Source organism: Drosophila bipectinata, unplaced genomic scaffold (assembly GCF_030179905.1).
Source record: "Drosophila bipectinata strain 14024-0381.07 unplaced genomic scaffold, DbipHiC1v2 scaffold_51, whole genome shotgun sequence".
NCBI classification, from domain to species: Eukaryota; Metazoa; Arthropoda; class Insecta; order Diptera; family Drosophilidae; genus Drosophila; species Drosophila bipectinata.
The window spans coordinates 17501-27500 of NW_027222976.1; the positions used below are offsets into that span (position 1 = coordinate 17501).

General features: G+C 30.5%; 3 non-coding genes across 3 annotated transcripts in view; all 3 read right to left on the bottom strand.

The window, feature by feature from the left end:
* Positions 1 to 4671: 4671 nt before the first annotated feature.
* On the bottom strand, positions 4672 to 8621 carry LOC138927674 (large subunit ribosomal RNA). Its single transcript, XR_011444119.1, has one exon. It is a non-coding gene; the product is annotated as a large subunit ribosomal RNA (ribosomal RNA).
* A 318-nt stretch (positions 8622 to 8939) lies between these two features.
* Positions 8940 to 9118, bottom strand: LOC138927680 (5.8S ribosomal RNA). The gene has a single exon (XR_011444124.1). It is a non-coding gene; the product is annotated as a 5.8S ribosomal RNA (ribosomal RNA).
* A 707-nt stretch (positions 9119 to 9825) lies between these two features.
* The window catches only part of LOC138927672 (small subunit ribosomal RNA), a 1995-nt gene continuing 1820 nt past the window's right edge, over positions 9826 to 10000 (bottom strand). The window contains exon 1 of the ribosomal RNA XR_011444117.1: positions 9826 to 10000. This exon is cut by the window's right edge and continues 1820 nt beyond it. This is a non-coding gene — a ribosomal RNA (small subunit ribosomal RNA).

Here is a 10000-nt window from a genome sequence, read left to right on the forward strand (position 1 = left end):
TTTAATTCTAAAATATCTTTATATTTTCACATACAACAATTTGTATATATTCACATATATATATTTGCTTAATTTTATAATAAAATTATCGCATATGTATTTTGATAATAAATTTAAAATTTATTTTCTTTGTATATAAAAGTCTAGTTTTATATGATATAAAACTAAGCACTTTTTAATTTTCATATATTTATATATTTTCATATATATAGTTTATTCATATTTATTTATACAATAATAATAATAATAATATTACTACTATTATCATATACGTATATGAAATTAAATTTAATTCCATATACTTACTAGGATATAATAAAAAGAAATTTTTATTTGCCTAGAACCAGAAATTAACGATAATAATTGGAAACTTGTCAAATTATAATTTATAATAAGACGTAGACGCTTCAACGATATTATCTAAGTATACAATATAGTGTATATATAATATATAATATAGTATGTTATATTATATAGATAGGCTTACACCACCTACCATATATACCTTTTTGACCACACTTTCGTCAAGCTGGGTATTTATTTGCCTTCTTTCCCTCACCTAAAAATACTCATCGGTATTTTAGTATATTCATATAATATAAATAATATACTATATTGGTAGGACGACACCACCTACCCTATATACCTTTTTGAACACACTTTCGTCAAGCTGGGTATTTATTTGCCTTTTTACCCTCACCTAAATATACTCATCGGTATATTTCAGTATATTTTAGTATATCCATATGAATATGTATATCCATATCCATATCCATATGAAAATAATTTAATATTTCCATATTTATTATAATATAATAAATATTATTATATTATATATTATATGGTAGGCTATCCCCATCACCTACCATATATTTCATATACATATAAATATTTTCATATCCATATATATTTTTTTATATTCATATATTTTCATATATGTTATATGCATATGTATTCATAACCATATGCTCATATATTAATACTGGCGGTCTTCTGTTTAATATAATATTATTTTAATATTATATTGGTAGGCCGAACACCACCTACCCTATATACCTTTTTGAACACGGTTTCGTCAATCCGGTCATTTATTGTATGGGAAGTATGACTTTCCCACACATATTTGGATATCCATACGATTGCATATCCATATGAAAATATTTTTAATATTTTTAATATATTTTTAATATTTCCATATTTAATATAATATAATTAAATTATTATATTATATATTATATGGTAGGCTATCACCATCACCTACCATATATTTCATATACATATAAATATTTTCATATCCATATATATTTTTTTATATTCATATATTTTCATATATGTTATATGCATATGTATTCATAACCATATGCTTATATATTAATACTGGCGGTCTTCTGTTTAATATAATATTATTTTAATATTATATTGGCAGGCTGAACACCACCTACCCTATATACCTTTTTGAACACGGTTTCGTCAATCCGGTCATTTATTGTATGGGAAGTATGACTTTCCCACACATATTTGGATATCCATACGATTGCATATCCATATGAAAATATTTTTAATATTTTTAATATATTTTTAATATTTCCATATTTAATATAATATAATTAAATTATTATATTATATATTATATGGTAGGCTATCACCATCACCTACCATATATTTCATATAAATATAAATATTTTCATATCCATATATATTTTTTTATATTCATATATTTTCATATATGTTATATGCATATGTATTCATAACCATATGCTTATATATTAATACTGGCGGTCTTCTGTTTAATATAATATTATTTTAATATTATATTGGCAGGCTGAACACCACCTACCCTATATACCTTTTTGAACACGGTTTCGTCAATCCGGTCATTTATTGTATGGGAAGTATGACTTTCCCACACATATTTGGATATCCATACGATTGCATATCCATATGAAAATATTTTTAATATTTTTAATATATTTTTAATATTTCCATATTTAATATAATATAATTAAATTATTATATTATATATTATATGGTAGGCTATCCTCATCACCTACCATATATTTCATATACATATAATTATTTTCATATCCATATATATTTTTTTATATTCATATATTTTCATATATGTTATATGCATATGTATTCATAACCATATGCTCATATATTAATACTGGCGGTCTTCTGTTTAATATAATATTATTTTAATATTATATTGGTAGGCCGAACACCACCTACCCTATATACCTTTTTGAACACGGTTTCGTCAATCCGGTCATTTATTGTATGGGAAGTATGACTTTCCCACACATATTTGGATATCCATACGATTGCATATCCATATGAAAATATTTTTAATATTTTTAATATATTTTTAATATTTCCATATTTAATATAATATAATTAAATTATTATATTATATATTATATGGTAGGCTATCACCATCACCTACCATATATTTCATATACATATAAATATTTTCATATCCATATATATTTTTTTATATTCATATATTTTCATATATGTTATATGCATATGTATTCATAACCATATGCTTATATATTAATACTGGCGGTCTTCTGTTTAATATAATATTATTTTAATATTATATTGGCAGGCTGAACACCACCTACCCTATATACCTTTTTGAACACGGTTTCGTCAATCCGGTCATTTATTGTATGGGAAGTATGACTTTCCCACACATATTTGGATATCCATACGATTGCATATCCATATGAAAATATTTTTAATATTTTTAATATATTTTTAATATTTCCATATTTAATATAATATAATTAAATTATTATATTATATATTATATGGTAGGCTATCACCATCACCTACCATATATTTCATATACATATAAATATTTTCATATCCATATATATTTTTTTATATTCATATATTTTCATATATGTTATATGCATATGTATTCATAACCATATGCTCATATATTAATACTGGCGGTCTTCTGTTTAATATAATATTATTTTAATATTATATTGGTAGGCCGAACACCACCTACCCTATATACCTTTTTGAACACGGTTTCGTCAATCCGGTCATTTATTGTATGGGAAGTATGACTTTCCCACACATATTTGGATATCCATACGATTGCATATCCATATGAAAATATTTTTAATATTTTTAATATATTTTTAATATTTCCATATTTAATATAATATAATTAAATTATTATATTATATATTATATGGTAGGCTATCACCATCACCTACCATATATTTCATATACATATAAATATTTTCATATCCATATATATTTTTTTATATTCATATATTTTCATATATGTTATATGCATATGTATTCATAACCATATGCTCATATATTAATACTGGCGGTCTTCTGTTTAATATAATATTATTTTAATATTATATTGGCAGGCTGAACACCACCTACCCTATATACCTTTTTGAACACGGTTTCGTCAATCCGGTCATTTATTGTATGGGAAGTATGACTTTCCCACACATATTTGGATATCCATACGATTGCATATCCATATGAAAATATTTTTAATATTTTTAATATATTTTTAATATTTCCATATTTAATATAATATAATTAAATTATTATATTATATATTATATGGTAGGCTAACATCATCACCTACCATATATTCCATATACATATAAATATTTTCATATTCATATATATTTTTTTTTATATATTCATATATTTTCATATATGTTATATGCATATGTATTCATAACCATATGCTTATATATTAATACTGGCGATCTTCTGTTTAATATAATATTATTTTAATATTATATTGGTAGGCCGAACACCACCTACCCTATATACCTTTTTGAACACGGTTTCGTCAATCCGGTCATTTATCGTATAGGAAGTACGACTTTCCCACACATATTTGGATATCCATACGATTGCATATCCATATGAAAATATTTTTAATATTTTTAATATTCGTGAGTTTTTAAATAGGGACAGAAGGAATCTCTTGAATTGAATCATGCGCGTCACTAATAAGATGACGAGGCATTTGGCTACCTATGCGAAAGTAATTCAACTCCCGCCGTCTTAAGGTTTAAGACTTATAACAATATATGTTTAATATTTTTAATATCCGTGAGGTTTTAAATAGGGACAGAAGGAATCTCTTGAATTGAATCATGCGCGTCACTAATAAGATGACGAGGCATTTGGCTACCTATGCGAAAGTAATTCAACTCCCGCCGTCTTAAGGTTTAAGACTTATAACAATATAAATGAAAAATATTATTTTCATTTTTCACGTCACTAATAAGATGACGAGGCATTTGGCTACCTAAACGAAAGTAATTCATCTTCCGCCGTTATAAGGTTTAAGACTTATAACAATATAAATGAAAAATATTATTTTCATTTTTCACGTCACTAATAAGATGACGAGGCATTTGGCTACCTAAACGAAAGTAATTCATCTTCCGCCGTTATAAGGTTTAAGACTTATAACAATATAAATGAAAAATATTATTTTCATTTTTCACGTCACTAATAAGATGACGAAACAGTTAGTAGGCCACAATTAGTAGGGAAACGTGGACAACCCGTGATAAATCCTTATATGCTTTCTTAGATATAGCATATAAAGATTTTTTATACTAAATATACATATTTACACATGCATATTTACATTTTTTTTATATTTCGAATCATCAAGCAAAGGATAAGCTTCAGTGGATCGCAGTATGGCAGCTGCTCAACCACTTACAACACCTTGCCCGTTACAAAAGTCGTTTACAATTGATTCTAGGCTTTGTCATTGTATTAAATAATGTTTTCATATGTAACTAGCATGGCATCAGGTGATCAAAGATCCTCCCAATTTACTATGTTACAAATTACATTGGCATCACATCCATTGTCGTTTAAAATATAAATAATAAACTTTAAATGGTTTAGAAGCCATACAATGCAAATTGCCCCTTATTTATCATTGCAGTCCAGCACGGATACGACCTTAGAGGCGTTCAGGCATAATCCAACGGACGTAGCGTCATACCACTGTTCGCTCGAACAAGTATTGTGCCATTGGTCCGTACCTGCGGTTCCTCTCGTACTACGCAGGAATGCTGTCGCAACAACGTTTTGTCATTAGTAGGGTAAAACTAACCTGTCTCACGACGGTCTAAACCCAGCTCACGTTCCCTTGCATGGGTGAACAATCCAACGCTTGGTGAATTTTGCTTCACAATGATAGGAAGAGCCGACATCGAAGGATCAAAAAGCGACGTCGCTATGAACGCTTGGCCGCCACAAGCCAGTTATCCCTATGGTAACTTTTCTGACACCTCTTGTTAAAAACTCTTTAAACCAAAAGGATCGATAGGCCGAGCTTTTGCTGTCCCTGTGTGTACTGAACACCGAGATCAAGTCAGCATTTGCCCTTTTGCTCTATGTGTGGTTTCTGTCCGCACTGAGCTGGCCTTGGGACACCTCCGTTATTATTTGAGAGATGTACCGCCCCAGTCAAACTCCCTACCTGGCAATGTCCTTGAATTGGATCATACCTGAGTAATTGGAGTTATACCAAATTTTCAAATCGATAATACATGAATGCATCTCTCATTAAAGAATTTGTTTGCGATTATATAACAAACTCGTGATACTTTGATCAAGAAGCTTGCATCAAAACCCAATACCATAAGATATAATAAATATATCCGTATAATGGCTAGGAAATGATACACGTTCCATTTAATCAAGTAAGTAAGGAAACAATAAGAGTAGTGGTATTTCATTGTCGATACCAAACCGAAGTCTAATATCTCCCACTTATTCTACACCTCTTATGTCTCCTTACACTGCCAGATTAGAGTCAAGCTCAAAAGGGTCTTCTTTCCCCGCTAATTATTCCAAGCCCGTTCCCTTGGCTGTGGTTTCGCTAGATAGTAGATAGGGACAGAAGGAATCTCGTTAATCCATTCATGCGCGTCACTAATTAGATGACGAGGCATTTGGCTACCTTAAGAGAGTCATAGTTACTCCCGCCGTTGACCCGCGCTTACTTGAATTTCTTCACTTTGACATTCAGAGCACTGGGCAGAAATCACATTGTGTCAACACCCGCTAGGGCCATCACAATGCTTTGTTTTAATTAGACAGTCGGATTCCCCAAGTCCGTGCCAGTTCTGAATTGATTGTTAATTGATAATCGTTATAATTAATAAGAACTAATTGGTTTGACCCAACTAGTATTCTTAAAAATTTTAGCAAGAAAGTTCCACAATTGGATACGTAACTAAACTATCCGGGGAACAAGTTACAACCATAAATGATTATAACTCTATTTACCCAGAACGAGCACATAAACCATATTATTGTTTCCCAATCAAGCCCGACTATCTCAATCTTCAGAGCCAATCCTTATCCCGAAGTTACGGATCTAATTTGCCGACTTCCCTTACCTACATTATTCTATCGACTAGAGACTCTTCACCTTGGAGACCAGCTGCGGATATTGGTACGGCCTGTTGAGAAGTTTGCGTATCCCCACCATAAATTTTCAAGGTCCGAGGAGAAAATATCGACACAACAGTATATGTCATGCTCTTCTAGCCCATCTACCATATCTCTCTGCGAAAGACTTCCATGGTAGTACGACTATAAAACAGAAAAGAAAACTCTTCCGATATCTCTCGACGGCTTCTTTATGGTCGTTCCTGTTGCCAGGATGAGCACGAGGCCCATATTTAATAACAAACGGATACTCAACAGGTTACGGAATTGGAACCGTATTCCCTTTCGTTCAAAATTATTCAAGTATATAATTTTCACAATAATTGTAATATTTATTTTTACTTGAAAATTTTCGGCTTTCGCCTTGAACTTAGGACCGACTAACTCGTGATCAACCACTGTTCACACGAAACCCTTCTCCACTTCAGTCCTCCAAGGTCTCATTCGATTATTTGCTACTACCACCAAGATCTGTACCAATAGCAGCTCCATGCAGGCTTACGCCAAACACTTCTACGCATACCATTGTACCTTCCTACTCACTAAAGTTTCAAAATTTATATTACAAGTAATATAAATCATCTACTTTAGCGGTAATGTATAGGTATACAACTTAAGCGCCATCCATTTTAAGGGCTAGTTGCTTCGGCAGGTGAGTTGTTACACACTCCTTAGCGGATTTCGACTTCCATGATCACCGTCCTGCTGTTTTAAGCAACCAACGCCTTTCATGGTTTCTGCATGAGTTGTTAATTTGGGCACCGTAACATTACGTTTGGTTCATCCCACAGCGCCAGTTCTGCTTACCAAAAGTGGCCCACTGGGCACATTATATCATAACCTTAAACTTCATATCAAGAAAGTTAAGGTTCTTACCCATTTAAAGTTTGAGAATAGGTTAAGATCGTTTCGACCCTAAGGCCTCTAATCATTCGCTTTACCAGATAAGATTATTTTATATAACATTAAAATGCACCAGCTATCCTGAGGGAAACTTCGGAAGGAACCAGCTACTAGATGGTTCGATTGGTCTTTCGCCCCTATACTCAATTCTGACAATCGATTTGCACGTCAGAACTGTTTCGGTCTTCCATCAGGGTTTCCCCTGACTTCAACCTGATCAAGTATAGTTCACCATCTTTCGGGTCACAGCATATCTGCTCAAGGTACGTTCCAGTTAGAGGCATAAATAATATAAATATTATTATACATAACTATATAGAACGCCCCGGGATTGTGTTAATTAACTATAAAATAGTTAAAAAACTAATCCCATTAATAGTCAAGTTAATTACGCTATTAGGTTTATATCCCAATAACTTGCACATATGTTAGACTCCTTGGTCCGTGTTTCAAGACGGGTCCCGAAGGTATCCTGAATCTTTCGCATTGTTAATCATACAAGTGCATATAATAAACACAAAAATCAATGATAATTATGCCATTATATAATTCCGAAAAATTAACGCACTGTATTCTTATTAATCTATCAACACTTTATCAAATTAATGACATTTATCCTATGTTAAAATGCAAGCATAATAATTTGAATAAACTATAAGTCATATTTTATGATAAATTATATATGTTAATAGATTACAATGTCCTTATATGGAAAAAATGCACACTATTTCTATAATATTATTTAAATATTATAACTTTAATGATGAATTTTCCATAATGGATATTCAGGTTCATCGGGCTTAACCTCTAAGCAGTTTCACGTACTATTTAACTCTCTATTCAGAGTTCTTTTCAACTTTCCCTCACGGTACTTGTTTACTATCGGTCTCATGGTTATATTTAGTTTTAGATGGAGTTTACCACCCACTTAGTGCTGCACTATCAAGCAACACGACTCTTTGGAAACATCATCTAGTAATCATTAACGTTATACGGGCCTGGCACCCTCTATGGGTAAATGGCCTCATTTAAGAAGGACTTAAATCGTTAATTTCTCATACTAGAATATTGACGCTCCATACACTGCATCTCACATTTGCCATATAGACAAAGTGACTTAGTGCTGAACTGATTTCTTTTCGCTCGCCGCTACTAAGAAAATCCTTGTTAGTTTCTTTTCCTCCCCTAATTAATATGCTTAAATTCAGGGGGTAGTCCCATATGAGTTGAGGTTGTATAAAGCAATGTATATATATATAAACAATATATCTCTATGAAGAACAATATATTTGATATATTTTCAATTTTCGCATCTTTAAATAAGAGACAATTCTAGTTAAAAAAAATTTAATTTTTTTTATGCTAGACATTTCTCAGTATTATTTGAATTGAAAAAAGAAAGAATTGTATATCTTCATTTTTTCTTTTATAAATATTTGAGATAATTGCTTTTATATTTAATATTATGAATATATAAATATATCCAATAATATACCATATGCATATCATTATAAAAATATATAATAATAAGCAACTTTATTAGCATAGTCTTACAACCCTCAACCATATGTAGTCCAAGCAGCACTATAAAATTAATTAAAGTACATAACAGCATGGACTGCGATATGCGTTCAAAATGTCGATGTTCATGTGTCCTGCAGTTCACACGATGACGCACAGTTTGCTGCGTTCTTCATCGACCCATGAACCGAGTGATCCACCGCTTAGAGTTTTATAAATATATATAAATATACAATTCGTCAATTATGTTTTTATTGAAAGAAATTAAAAATACACCATTTAACTGGCATATATCAATTCCTTCAATAAAGTTATTTTTATACCTAAAATAATTGTTGCGAAATGTCTTAGTTTTATATAATCAATATAAATATAATTTATATTGTTTTAATATTATATAAAGCATTAACCTGTATATCAGGTACAACAATGTATATTTTAGGTGTTGCATTTATCAATGTATGCGCATAATTTAATATGAACAATACATCACGCAACGCATGTATATTAATTAAATATACACGCAATTTATATTCAATACATTCGTCTATATTTAAACATATAAAATATGTTTAATTTTTTGATATACCTAAAATAATTGTTGCGAAATGTCTTAGTTTTATATAATCAATATAAATATAATTTATATTGTTTTAATATTATATAAAGCATTAACCTGTATATCAGGTACAACAATGTATATTTTAGGTGTTGCATTTATCAATGTATGCGCATAATTTAATATGAACAATACATCACGCAACGCATGTATATTAATTAAATATACACGCAATTTATATTGAAGACAACAAATGGTCTATATATTCAATATAATATATATGTCTTTTATTTTTGGGTAATTTTTATTTATATATTTATATATAATAAATATTTTAATAACGGATAAGATTCATTCAATAATGATCCTTCCGCAGGTTCACCTACGGAAACCTTGTTACGACTTTTACTTCCTCTAAATAATCAAGTTCGGTCAACTTCTGCGAAACAACCGTAACACACAAGGCGTCACAGTGATCACGTCCGGAGACCTCACTAAATAATTCAATCGGTAGTAGCGACGGGCGGTGTGCAC